General features: G+C 43.1%; 1 long non-coding RNA gene across 1 annotated transcript; it reads left to right on the forward strand.

Annotated features, from left to right (window-relative positions):
- Positions 1 to 1,015: 1,015 nt before the first annotated feature.
- LOC135326476 (uncharacterized) lies at positions 1,016 to 11,243 on the forward strand. The gene is made up of 3 exons (XR_010386858.1): positions 1,016 to 1,123; positions 1,315 to 1,881; positions 2,451 to 11,243. It is a non-coding gene; the product is annotated as an uncharacterized LOC135326476 (long non-coding RNA).
- Positions 11,244 to 12,730: the final 1,487 nt, after the last annotated feature.

Raw genomic sequence — 12,730 nt, forward strand, 5'->3', positions numbered from 1 at the left:
GGGCAGGAAAGCGCTGCGCCCTGCTCCTTGCTGCCCTCGCGTGTCTGAAAGGCGGCACTGCACGCGGGGGGGGGGAGGGGGAAATCACATGCGCATTGCGTTCCGGCGCGCTCACGGCTGCCCTCGCGTGTCGACAAGGCAGCACTGCAGCCGCCGGCGGCCACCGCTGCGTACGAAGACCGTTGCGGGCAGCCGGCGCACACGTGCGCGCTGCCGGTCGCCGCGTTGGCCGCTACTCTGCGCTCTCTCGGGGACGGGTAAGCGCAGGGGCCGCGCTCGTGTCCCCTGCCCGGTGCTCACGGACCGGGAGCGCTTTTCCCGAGAGGGCTTTTCCTTCTCGGTGCTTCCTGGGGGCGCGGGGACGGGCAGTGCTGTCTCGGAGCTGCTCCGCGGCGCTCTCTCCCCGGGGCAGCCCCAGCGCCTGCTCGCTGATGCCCGCCGCTCTCTCGGGCGCGGGCAGAGCAGCCTCGGGGCGCTCGCTGCTCGGCCTGAGCGCCGGGGTGGCGCGGCGGGCTGCGGTTGGCGCGCGGGAGCCGGCCGGCTGCAGCGCGGCGCTGCGACCACGCGAGGGTGGGGCCATTGCGGGTCTGGCCTGCCTCGCGCTGCGCTCCCCCCGCCCCTCGCGCTCCCCCGCCCCTCGCGCTCCCCCCGCCCCTCTCGCGCTCCCCCCGCCCCTCGCGCTCCCCCCGCCCCTCGCGCTCCCCCGCCCCTCGCGCTCCCCCCGCCCCTCTCTCGCTCCCCCCGCCCCTCTCGCGCTCCCCCGCCCCTCTCGCGCTCCCCCCGCCCCTCTCGCGCTCCCCCCGCCCCTCGCGCTCCCCCCGCCCCTCTCGCGCTCCCCCGCCCCTCTCGCGCTCCCCCCGCCCCTCTCGCGCTCCCCCCGCCCCTCGCGCTCCCCCGCCCCTCGCGCTCCCCCCGCCCCTCGCGCTCCCCCCGCCCCTCTCGCGCTCCCCCCGCCCCTCTCGCGCTCCCCCCGCCCCTCGCGCTCCCCCCGCCCCTCGCGCTCCCCCCGCCCCTCGCGCTCGGGCAAGATGGCGGCGAGCAGGGCGGGTGTTTTGGCTGGACGGCGGCGGGCGAGGGCAGAGGCGCGCTGGAGTCGAGCATGTGGGGGCCGCGGTGAGGCGAGGTGAGGCGAGCGTGTGCCTTCGGGTGGCCGCGGGTGTCGGGCTGTGTCCTGCCAGCCGGGGCCGTCGCTGCGTGGAGGCGGCGGGGCGGGGGGGGGGAGTCGGGCCGGGGGCCGCGCCGCGCCGGGTCTGCGCGGCGCCGGGTCTGCCGGAGCGCGGCTCTGACTCTCCCTTTTGCGTGTGTCGCCTGTAGGGCCCCGGTTCCTCCCCAGCGCGGGCCGGGGCGTGCGCTCGCCCCTGCGGACGCAGCCTGGAGGAGCGGGGGGGCAGGCGGGCCCCGGAGCGGGATTAGGGCACGGCGTCGGCGGGAGGACGGCTCCTGATGCAATAGGCGTGCCCGAGAGTGCTGGTAGGTCATGAAGGAGTTTAAAACCTCTGGACCAAATAGGGTTAAGGTCAACTTGAGTTAGATACGATTAGTGCAGCCCCAAGTTATTTACTTGAGAATTGTGGCTAGGCAAGCAAGAAGATGGGTAGAAGACAGATGCTCCTGGACACCCTGAGGCCTCCCCTGCCCCCAGGCACAGACTGTGGGTACCAGCCGACCTGGGCACCAACTGATTGGAACCCCCGCTGAGCCCTGCTCCCTCCTGTACAGCTGCCCTAAAGCCATGAGTTTCCCTGGTGCAGCATGTGTCGATGGGTCCTCCATTGCCTCTGACATCTCCCCAGGCGCTCGTACGCTGCGCAGGGGTCTGGATGTTTCCAGCAGCGGCACAGCAGCCTGATGCCTCCTCTCGTCTGGGATGCGGGGCCCTTGGTGAGTTCCCTGCTGCCTCCTCTGGCGTCCTCTGCGAGCTCATAAATCCCCCCTCCTCCTCCTCCTTCTCCTCCTCCTCCCCCTCCCCCCCCACCCTGTCTGGTGGGGTGGGAGACCCGTGGCTCCTCCTGCCAAGCTGACAGCCACGTGGGGCACCCCTATGCGCTCCCTACGCATCTGGGATGGCACCCCTGCCCTGAGGGCCCCGCAGAGTCCCACCCTTCCTGCAACCACCCCCCCAAAGCCATTAAACCACACAATATCAGGTAAAAATATCAGGTAAAAAAAAGGATTATTTTTTAAACTAATACTTGACTAATTTTGCTCCTTTCCCAGTATTCTGTAGAGAGTGGCTATTTTAAAAAGTTAACCAAGTCTGTGTAGTTTTAATTAGGTGTATTAAAAAGATAAAAGAAGGAAATATAGCTCACATTCAAGCACTCAAATATGTGAAAATAGCTGAAATTGCTCTTACTGCACTAAGCTCATTAAATTGACTTGCTGGAATGTTGCATATTAGAATGATCAGACCAGAGTGTTAACAGCTTTAATGCTTTTATCTGGTGCAGTTCGCCCACCTCCCCACCTGAGGGTTACCGAGCAGGCACAGTCGACTTCCTTTCCGAGGGCTGTGATGCCGGGCTTCGTGCTGGTGTGTGAACTGCTGCTGTCTGTGCTTAGTGCAAAAAAGAGTAACTAAGACAGACCTTTGTGGTGAGAACCCTTGATAAAGTTCTGTCGGGAACGCATCCCGCTGTCCTCGATAGAAAAGCCACCCTAGATCTCAAGTTTGATTCGGTAACTGATTAAATGGATTCTGGTTTAGATCACGAATATATCACATAGTCAAAATTGTGCAATATTCTCCATGAACAGTTAAAGTGATTATTTCATTTTAGACCTTGAATAAGGAGATTGAATGAGCTGGTAAACATTACTTGGTGTTAAGATGGTATGAAAATTTAATATCTTTATTCTTCAGTCTCGGTGCTGCAGGAGTCTCTCTCTCATCCTGGTAGATAATATTAATTGCTGTTTCTCTACCTATGGAGCATATGAGATTTGCCATGCAAGCTCAGAATGAATGCAGTTATCCAACAACCTTACACATTTAGAAAATACTTTCTGCAGCCAAGACATATAGCAATGTTATAGCGTATGTACAACCTAAAAAGACGGTTTCCAGAGATGTATATGTATACAAGTTTCAGCCTTCTGGGTGTGTGACTATTCAGAGACTCCCAGCGAACTGTGTCCAGGTTAGCCTGTAGCCAAACAGGCAGACCCAGCACACTGTGCCTGTGGTGTGTTCAAGCCTAAAGAGACTTCAGGTGCACTGTCATCACCGGGTATCATGCTGACACGGTGTCCACAAGGGGTGGATCTTTTCTGGGCAATTCACAGCTGCTCTTAGACTACCAAATAGTCAGAATCCTATACGGAATTATTAATGGTTTTGCTACTGGAAAAAAAGAGAAAGACAGAGTACTTGATCTGCATATTCATAGCCTGAAAGAACAAAAAAGATATGGGATACAGAAAAAAGAAAGAGGATAATAATTTATTTAAACATAAAAACAACATTAAACTACTGCTTCATTGTTCTACTACCTTTGGCTCACAGAGCTTAAGTTCCTGGGGAAGCATGGTAAGGGGATGAAATAGGATTTTTTTTCAGTTTTTTTTTAGTAGCAGACTAGTGAAGGTGATATGATCAAGGTCCCTAATCTTTTTTTTTTTTCCTCTACCCAAGAAAACTCAGAAGGATACATCACTGCTTTGACAGAGATGGGGATAAAACAAAATCAAAAAAAAAAAAAGAGCTCCTTTTTCAGGAGCAATTCCCACTTACTGTGATTTGAGCTCCTTTTTCAGGAGCAATTCCCACTTACTGTGATTTAAGCACCCACTCTGAAGTTCTGGGACTAAGTACATGGTCCATATGCTCTGACTACAAAAAACACTGTCCACAGAGAGCAAGGTCACTGTGATTACCTATGTAAAGTTTCCTTCAGGATGCCCGTTATCTGGAGAAACCCGTTGTTGCACATGATCTATCTTATATTTTCTCAACATATAATACAGCGATTTCTCAACATATAATACTTGAAGACCAATATAAATATTGTGTAGAATGATACTTTCTAAGTCATTAATTTTAAATCATAAATCAAAAATATTTTAAAAAGAGAGATTTGTTCTGCATTGTCAGAGAATAACTACTTCTAAAATAAACTAAAAAGGCTCTATAAATGAATAAATTTTGCAATTTTTTGCCTTCAATAGTGTTCAAAGGTTAAAAATGAATTAAAATTGTAAAATAAGTGCACTAGCTACTTATTTCATTTATTTTATCTTTCCCTTTCCTCCTTTGAATACTCTTTTCCTTATTTGTATTTTCCAGATATTGCTATATTCCAGTTGTACTTTCTCTTTTTCTAATATTCTCTTCGTAAGTATCCCCTTAAAGCACTTTAAAAAGTATCTGACGAATATCGCTGTTTCTCTGTATTATGTGAATGATGTTAATTATCTTTACTTTTTAATGGTTTAAAAATTCAACTTCCCTAACTAAGAGTATGTTTTTAAAAAAGTAGCGATTGCACAGGGGATGCTCCCATTTTCTATTTTTGCTTTTCTAGATTAACGTTCAAATATTTCCTGATAGAAATGTATGTTTTTGCAGGTGGAACATTCCTCTGATAGGTACATTTGGTATTGAAATGAGTTAGTCCCGTATAAATCCTGGCATAGGACTTTCTTCACTAGTTTTAGATGGATCTCTTCTTTCTCAAAGGTATGGCACTAGGTGAGAAAAAGGTGCCGTCAACCTGTAGTTATATTTATACCCGTCGAGGGGTGGGGATCTTTATGTAGAAAGGGGACACACAAAAGTGTAGCGAAGGGGCATATTTTTCTAAATGTGCCCAGGAAACCTATGAGATAGGTGACACAGAGAATTCAGAGGCCTTAAAACAGTGTCACCATTTGAAAAGCAAATTATAAGCTGCAGGAGTGTGTGCACTCCTGCAATGCTTAACATAACCACAGTCTTCACTTTGAAGTATGCCTGACTATTGGCTTACATCCCGTTTTCATGTAGCAATATCCAAGGTAACACAAATCTGGCTCCAACTGTAATGTACGTAGGAGACAGCGAGTATTAAGACACCAAAGAATTCAAAATGTTTGAATCTGGAAGGACGAAAGAACAGCGTACTCAGTGATCAGCCTTTCAGGTGAAGGAGACAACAGCTGTGGTTTTGGTCCCTGTTCCCTTGATTATTTCTGTATGCATGGGTTAGTGACTATCTCATCTAATTAAAAATAAACACTGTGATCGAGGATCAAAACTCACAGGTCCCTCTTTTCCTTGACAAAGCCGTAACTAAATGCTGTTGAATATGTGTGATATGTTATGTGCAGAGCCCTTTAAGATTCCATCTGATTTCTTTGATCTTGTTTTAGGGTGCTTTCAGTGTATTTCCAGTGAGCTATAGTTTGCTCAAATATGTATATGTATTTATGTATATGTTAACATATATATGTTTTAAATTCCTCTTCCCTTTGCATTACTCTACTGATTTTTTTTCTTATAACTGTCTCCCATGTCAAGAAGATTTAACAAAATGAAAAGTATGTCTTCATAGGATAAAGACACATTTTTGTTAGTTACCGTAATACAGACATGAAAGGAAAGATAAAAGAAAAGAGAAGTAGTTCTTCAGATAAAGTCCGTTAAGTATTCATAATGTGATGACATAGGTGATTGTGATATTATCTAGACAGAAGAGCTCTGCCGAAGGTAGCTTTCAGACAATTATATTGGTAAAAAGAAAAACTGGTAAAAGCTGATGAAGTCATTAAATTTTCAAAAGTTACAAATTATCCTGTAAAGCTTCAGTGACTGCAAATTAGCCTTTGCTATAGCCCTCTGCTAACAAGCTATAGATCATTTTATTATTCATGAATTTTAGTAATTTCAGGACACCACAGGTCATCTTATGCTCATTTATTTGCTAAACACCTTGTGCTGGTATGCCTATGCTGAAAAATTGCTACTATTTACTTCCCGTGAGACAAGCAAGCAACAAACTGGTGGATTTGGCCCCAGACATCCACTCTGCCAGGCAACATATACATCTTGCTGTCAGTGAAATAAATGAGCCCTTAAATTGGCTGCAAAGCTTTAAGAGCTGAAATTTGTATGTCTAGTTATCAAACAGAAAGTTCAGAACACCTGCCAATATGAAACATAATTATGACAAGCTGTTACATTTTACCTTTAACTTTTCAGCTTTAACACCACAACTTCATTATAAGAATCTCCTCCTCCCTGCCCCTCCTTTCTCCCTTCCCCCAGACTCAGCTCCCCTCCCAAAAAACGCTCACTGCATTCCATTGTAAATGCTGAGTTAACGCTAATACACTGGGTCATCTATCAGCAGACAAAAAAAAAAGTCAGACATATTAAAAATGCTAGGATTCCTCCTAAGAATAACCACAAATTTTCACAGATTACCAAAAATGGCTAACTGTGTGTAGATACCTGACCTTTATAACCGCCTTTGAAGGCTTTTCAGAGAAAGTCAAAAATCATGAAACAGACTTACAGATTCCTTGTTTTGTTTTTTACTTGAAAAAATCGATTCAATTACTTCTATCTTATTTCACTGACCGACTTCATTATCTTTCCTTTTGGGTCGCAGAGCCCTACGGCACAGGTTTTTGCCACAACAAATCCAACAATTGATAAGCTGTTTGCTGTTTATCCAAATGTTCATGGGAGGGCAAAAAAAGAAAAAAGCCACCAAAAATAAATGTTACTCTTCTTTAAACCCACTTTAAACTATGCCCTGTGTGCACTATAACTAAATATCTTCCCTTGTGTGCATGTATACCTCTGTGTTACAAACCACAAACAGCTATGTGAGAAGAACACTATTTAAAGGAAAGACTTTCTTCTTAGCTGTCAAGGAAGATAATATCTAGGCTAAAATTCATTTCAACATTTTTTATAGATATATATATATATATATGTATATATACACATATACACACAATATGTATATATCAATATGAAGAGCTTAAAAATTACAACCCTTGACCAATTGCACCCTTCTGGTCAATAAAGTAAATATGAGCAATATGAGAAACAAATCAAATGTATGAACTTTACCTCTTTTATTACTTTGACCATATTATTTCTTTTTTTATAGCACCTGCATACTGTATTTTCATTCAAGAAATTTGATTGCGGATAAAGTAGTCCCTACATGTCATAGCAAAAAAATGACACACTAGCCAAAGTTTAAGTCAATGTATTAGTCAAAACACACCTTCTTTTCTTCTTTTTCTGACCTTTTGCTACAGACATAGAAATCTCACATATATTTTGGGGTTAACAGGACTTCAGCAGGGCAATCTGTGTTTTAAGCAGGGTTTCTTGCTGGTTCAGATATATTGTTTGTTCAGTGTTGGGATCCTATGTATTCATACTGCGTTTTGTGTACTGATAATGAATTAAAACAGCAGAAAATCATATACGTATATTTTAAATGTGACATGTCTGATTTCATTTTAATGTGATTTGAAATATTTCACCCTGAATTTATAAAAAAAATCATTAGCACAGCTATACGCATTGTCTTTTCATGATTTTAATTTCTTATTCTTCAATTAAAAATATGCTAAAAGCAGATTTTGCTTAAATTCTGAGATAGTTTGGATAGACTTAGGACCAAATTGTGGCTGCTTTCTGTGTGCAAGCTTTGACTAGAAAGGTGACACAAACAAACATTTCTACCTGGTTTTCAAGGATATGTCAATAAGGTCTATTCACACCAGTGCACCATTTAGCACCACCTGCGTTCATGGAAATCCAGAAGTAGCACATGCCTCTGTTCACAGAAATCTCAGCCAGCTTTCTCTGATGCCTCGTACAACCATCACTGCAGCCACCACTGTCGAGCTAATTCAACTCTTCCAAAAATCAGCAACTGCTGATAAATTCTTGTCTTAATATAAAAGTTGTGTTTCAATTTTATCCATAATCATAATTTTGAGCATAACAAAAACAAGAGTAATATTCATATCAAACATAAAAAGCATGTGGTGTATGTGAATCCTTATGCCTTATCTCTGCTGCATTTACCTATTGGTAAATGATTCTGACTCTCACCTGAGTCAGAACCCAAATTCGGCATGTGCTGCTTATTCGGGTTGTACATAGATTTGCTGGGAATGGTGACAGAAAGGAGAGAAAACAAGGATTCGCCTGGTCCAGGTTAGATGTGTTTTGGCTGCCTCCTAGGCGGTGAACCCAGGTTTAGTCTCTGTCAAACACTGGAGTAAATGGGTCAAAGTGGTGTGTGCCAGACTTGGGAACCAATTTAAATTCCCAGATTATTTAGGTTAAGTGTAGTCAGACACATCAGAAGACAGCTGCTTTAGGACTTGTCTCACCTATCGTTCAACTACTCCGAGTTTCCAGTTCATGTGTGGTCGTCGACAGTTCAGATGTCTAAATTTGTTTTTATAAAACAAATCTGAATTTTTGTAATTTGAGAGATTTTACTGTTACCCTGTAATACAGTATGGGCATTGCTAGCTCCTGGCCGTAAGCTTCGCACTGAGTTTGCACAGCCTCGGGACTGAGGCTGGTCAGGCTTGGCCCGAGTTTTGTCTGAACTCGTCTCGCCTGCAGCTCTGCTTCCCTCGGCTTAGCTGGGGCAGCAGTTTTTCTGACTGCCCGGATGGCGATGGCTATTTTATTTTACTTGTGTTTATCTTTGTACGGTAGAACCATAGGTTGATAAACAAACAGGACAACAAAAAATGCACATTTAACTTATGTAAAAGGCCCCAAACACCAGAAGTTCATATCCAACACAGAGCTGCAGACCAATGAAGAAAGAATGATGTAAAAGCATACTAGAAAACATATAAAAATAGCCGCAGATGAATCCTAGAGTGAGTAGGAGGAAACCATCACCATGAACATCATATTCCTCCCGGCGAAGGAGCCCAGATGCTGACAGCTCGCTCTAACACCCACCGTCATCCCGCCATAAATGAACCACAGACCTAGGACCTACGGAGCAGCGGAAGGGTGAACATAATACTGGGAAAAGAGGTAGAAACTCTGAAGTGTAACAATTTTAACAGTATTATTATTATTATTATTATTGAGGCTTTTTTGGTGTATAGAACCCTTCTTCTCATGTAACAATTTCTTCTGGACGAATAATGATCCTGCATTTAGACCGTTAAGATTCCCACTATATTAACACTAAATTCTTGGCTTTATATGTAAGGTATGTTTCCTCTTTGCCCATAAACAAGATTTTGAGCATAACACTATTATTTATTTTGATCCTAGTAATATTATATGTTAACATATAGGCAAAATATCATAATTAACAAATAAAAAAGTGTAAGTGGTTGAGAATATAGGCAGGATACATTTATATTCTCTTTTAGGCATGTGATCCCTGTCTTTAAACCTAATGTCAATCCAATGTGTTTTGGCTATTTCATATCTGTCATGAAAATCTATAGAGTTTAATGAGGCTCTGAGATTCTCTGGATGAATAAAAAAAAAAGAAACATACAGAAATTACAGTAAAAAAATCAAAGAAATCTGAGAAAAGGAATAAATGGGCATGTTATTGATTCTGTAAAAACAAATTGTAAGTGTTTTTTCCTCCCTTGAGTACTGCATTGACAGAGAAGAACAGAGCAATAGAAAAGTATAAAATAAGCCCTGTAGGTATCTTTAAGAGTCTACCTTTCTGGTTGAAGAGCAAAAGCTATAACTGGTCGTTTCCTGTTCTTCTGAATTTGGCAAGTGTTATTTTCGGTTTCTGGGTTTTGTTTTGCTTTGTTTTTCCCACAGGGTTGTTTTTTACCTGGGAGGTTTTAGTAAAACTTTTCTCCTTGGGCTTTGGGTTCAACAATCTAATGTAAGCTGCCTGGGCTAAGTTTTATCCTATGCAACACTTGTAAGTTTGCACTAAATTTACAGAATTAAATCCATTAGACTCAGTTCTAAAATAGAAATTATTTTTAAATTGTCTTCATTACTCTTTGAAAGTTGTGAATTTGCACATGATTTTTTTGTGTTGCTGTTAAAATGAATTTTACCTTAATAACTTTCATTTAAAATACTTCTAATTGAATGATTTTAATCCAGGGAATCTGACTAAACTTTGGAAGGAATTTTCTGTGTTGATCACTTAGAGATAAGCAAGATAGCACTTGTGAATCAATGAGAGCAACGATGACCTCCAATATTAGTGCTTACTTGCGTTTGCCATCTAATACGGTTTTAAATCAGTTTCTGAACTTACTGAACAGAATACATTCAATTTGTAAATGCTGGTGAATGTTCAAGTGAAAAATCTCAGTAGATAGTGGGAAAGCAGAAAAAAGATTTACGATTACTATGAAAGAGCTTAAGTACTGAGTCATAAACATAGAATCTTTTTTATTCAGAGTTGTTGTATGAAGACAACTTTTATCGAATGTCAATATGTCTTTAACAGACCAGCTCATCCTGCAGTATAATGGTTTATCATTACTACTGAATGCCCCGAAATACAAACAGATAACTAAAATTCTCAGGCCTCATTTTCAGGTACCTGAGGGTACTTTACACTGTTCTATGAATAGAAGTGTACTGAAGCTTAGTAATATAAATGAAAAAATAATTTCTTATTTTTTTCTTTGCTTCAGTAATAGAACAGAATAAGACACCAGTGGAGTTCTCTATGAATATTAATGTTCAGGTTAGAAGCATAATCCTGAGATATATCTGTACAAGACACACAGTACCAGACTCTTCTTAAAGTCAAAGCTTTCATTTATTATTAAAATTTCAGCAAATATTATTTGGGATGCTAAATGAGATTATAAAAAAAAATTGAAGATCCATGATCCTTATCCCATTGACTTCCATAGATTTGTCATGTCCCCACTCTCTTTCTCTCTCGTTTTTCTCTTTCTCTCTCTTTTCCCTTCCCCTTCCCCTTCCCCTTCCCCCTCCTCTTCCACTTCCCCTTCTCTTTCCCCTTTCCCTTTCCATGCCTCTTCTCCATGCAATTCTTAACTGTTAGGTAGTAGGCAAAAAACTCTTGAAAGAATTGGGTTTAAGAAGTCCAATTGTGTAGTAAGATGGAATTGTGGAGGAAATGATGCCTTGTAAGTCAATAGACTAATACTGTAAAAAGCTATCAATCAGCCAAGCTTTATTTCTTTATTTCTACTGAGAGAAAAATATTTAAGATACTACTAAGAGTAATCCCAGTGAGATAAGCTCTATATACTAATTTATAAAGCATAATAAAATATTCTTTAATGAAGATTTTAGTGAATTTTTATACATACACACATGCACACACACAGAGATCTATTTTTGCATTCACAAACATATATATTCATATGGACACCAAAGAGTTTGTAGAAGCCAGTTACTCAAATAAAATTACAAATGTATTTTTAGCTAACATAAAATTCTGGTTCAGAACACTGTTTTGACAAAAACCAGCTCACCTCTAAGCTTCTTAATTGTCCCACTGATTTTATGTGACTAATATTTATTTCTCTTAATTCAGTTTTAAGCAATGCAGAATGTCTACAGCTGAACCAAACTAAGCTCTCCTCACAGTAAATGGAGAGACGTAGGCAATGAATAGGTAATGTTAATGTTAAATGTTTAAGATAATAATAACTGTGTTCTACGAGTTTCTCTCCAGTGATGATAAGCAGTGATCTGAGTGACTAATTCAGCTGTAAGCTTGGTAAGAGAAATATTACCTCTCAACTCCCCTCTTACAGAAAAAGTCATATATATGAATAATTCACTGAATCAAAATACTAAACATGTTGTCTGGATTTATTACTAAAGAGGCTGTGTATTTGTCTTCTGATGACACAAGCAGTCTTGCTAACAAGGCTGACTTCGGCATCGTACCACAACTATGTGCATCACCACGCACTGAGGCAGTCAGTGGCAGGTCACTCTGGGCTCTACCAGAACGAACAACACTTGTTAAAGAGCCAGTCCTGGAGACCAGGGGCAAAAGTTGCTTGTAGCTGCCATCATTTAAGGACACCGCAGCTGGACAAGGCAGACAAAGCGGTGCTGGTAGGAGAGTGTAAATACAAGATATGTTCTGAGTCTTTCTGGTTGAAGACATTCTCTAAAAACTCTTCTACACATGCTGTGATCTAACACCCTCCCATCAGATATTTATAAACATCCCTGTGGCCCTTTGCTGGAATCGCTCCAGTAGCTCCATGTCTCTCTCGTACTGGGGAGCCCAGAACCGGACCCAGCCTGACTCCAGGTGTGGCCTCAGCAGTGCTGAGCAGAGGGGAGGGATCCCCTCCTGCAACCCGCTTGCAACACTCTTCCTAGTGCAGCTGTTAAGCTCAGGCTGGAGCTGGAGCTAATGCAGCTCAGGACGATATCAGCCACCTCTGCCACGAGGGCTGTTGTTGACTTGTGTCCAACTTGTTGTCTGCCAGGACCTCGAGGTCCTTCTCTGCAAAACTGCTCTCCAGCCCATCAGTCCCCAGTTTGTCCTGGTGCATGGAGTTACTCTGCCCCACCACCACCCAGGTGCAGGCCTTTACATTTCCTTTTATTGAACTTTGTGAGGTCACTCTCTGCCCATTTCTCCAGTCTGTCAAGGTCCCTCTGAATGGCAGTACAACCATCTGATGTATCTGCTGCTCTTCTCAGCTTTGTATCATCTGCAAACTTGCTGGTGATGCACTGTGTCCCATCATCCACTTTTCTGACCTGTACTTCATCAAGACCATGAGGATATTATGGGAGACAGTG

The sequence above is a fragment of the Dromaius novaehollandiae genome, unplaced genomic scaffold, assembly GCF_036370855.1.
Source record: "Dromaius novaehollandiae isolate bDroNov1 unplaced genomic scaffold, bDroNov1.hap1 HAP1_SCAFFOLD_64, whole genome shotgun sequence".
Lineage (NCBI taxonomy): Eukaryota > Metazoa > Chordata > Aves > Casuariiformes > Dromaiidae > Dromaius > Dromaius novaehollandiae.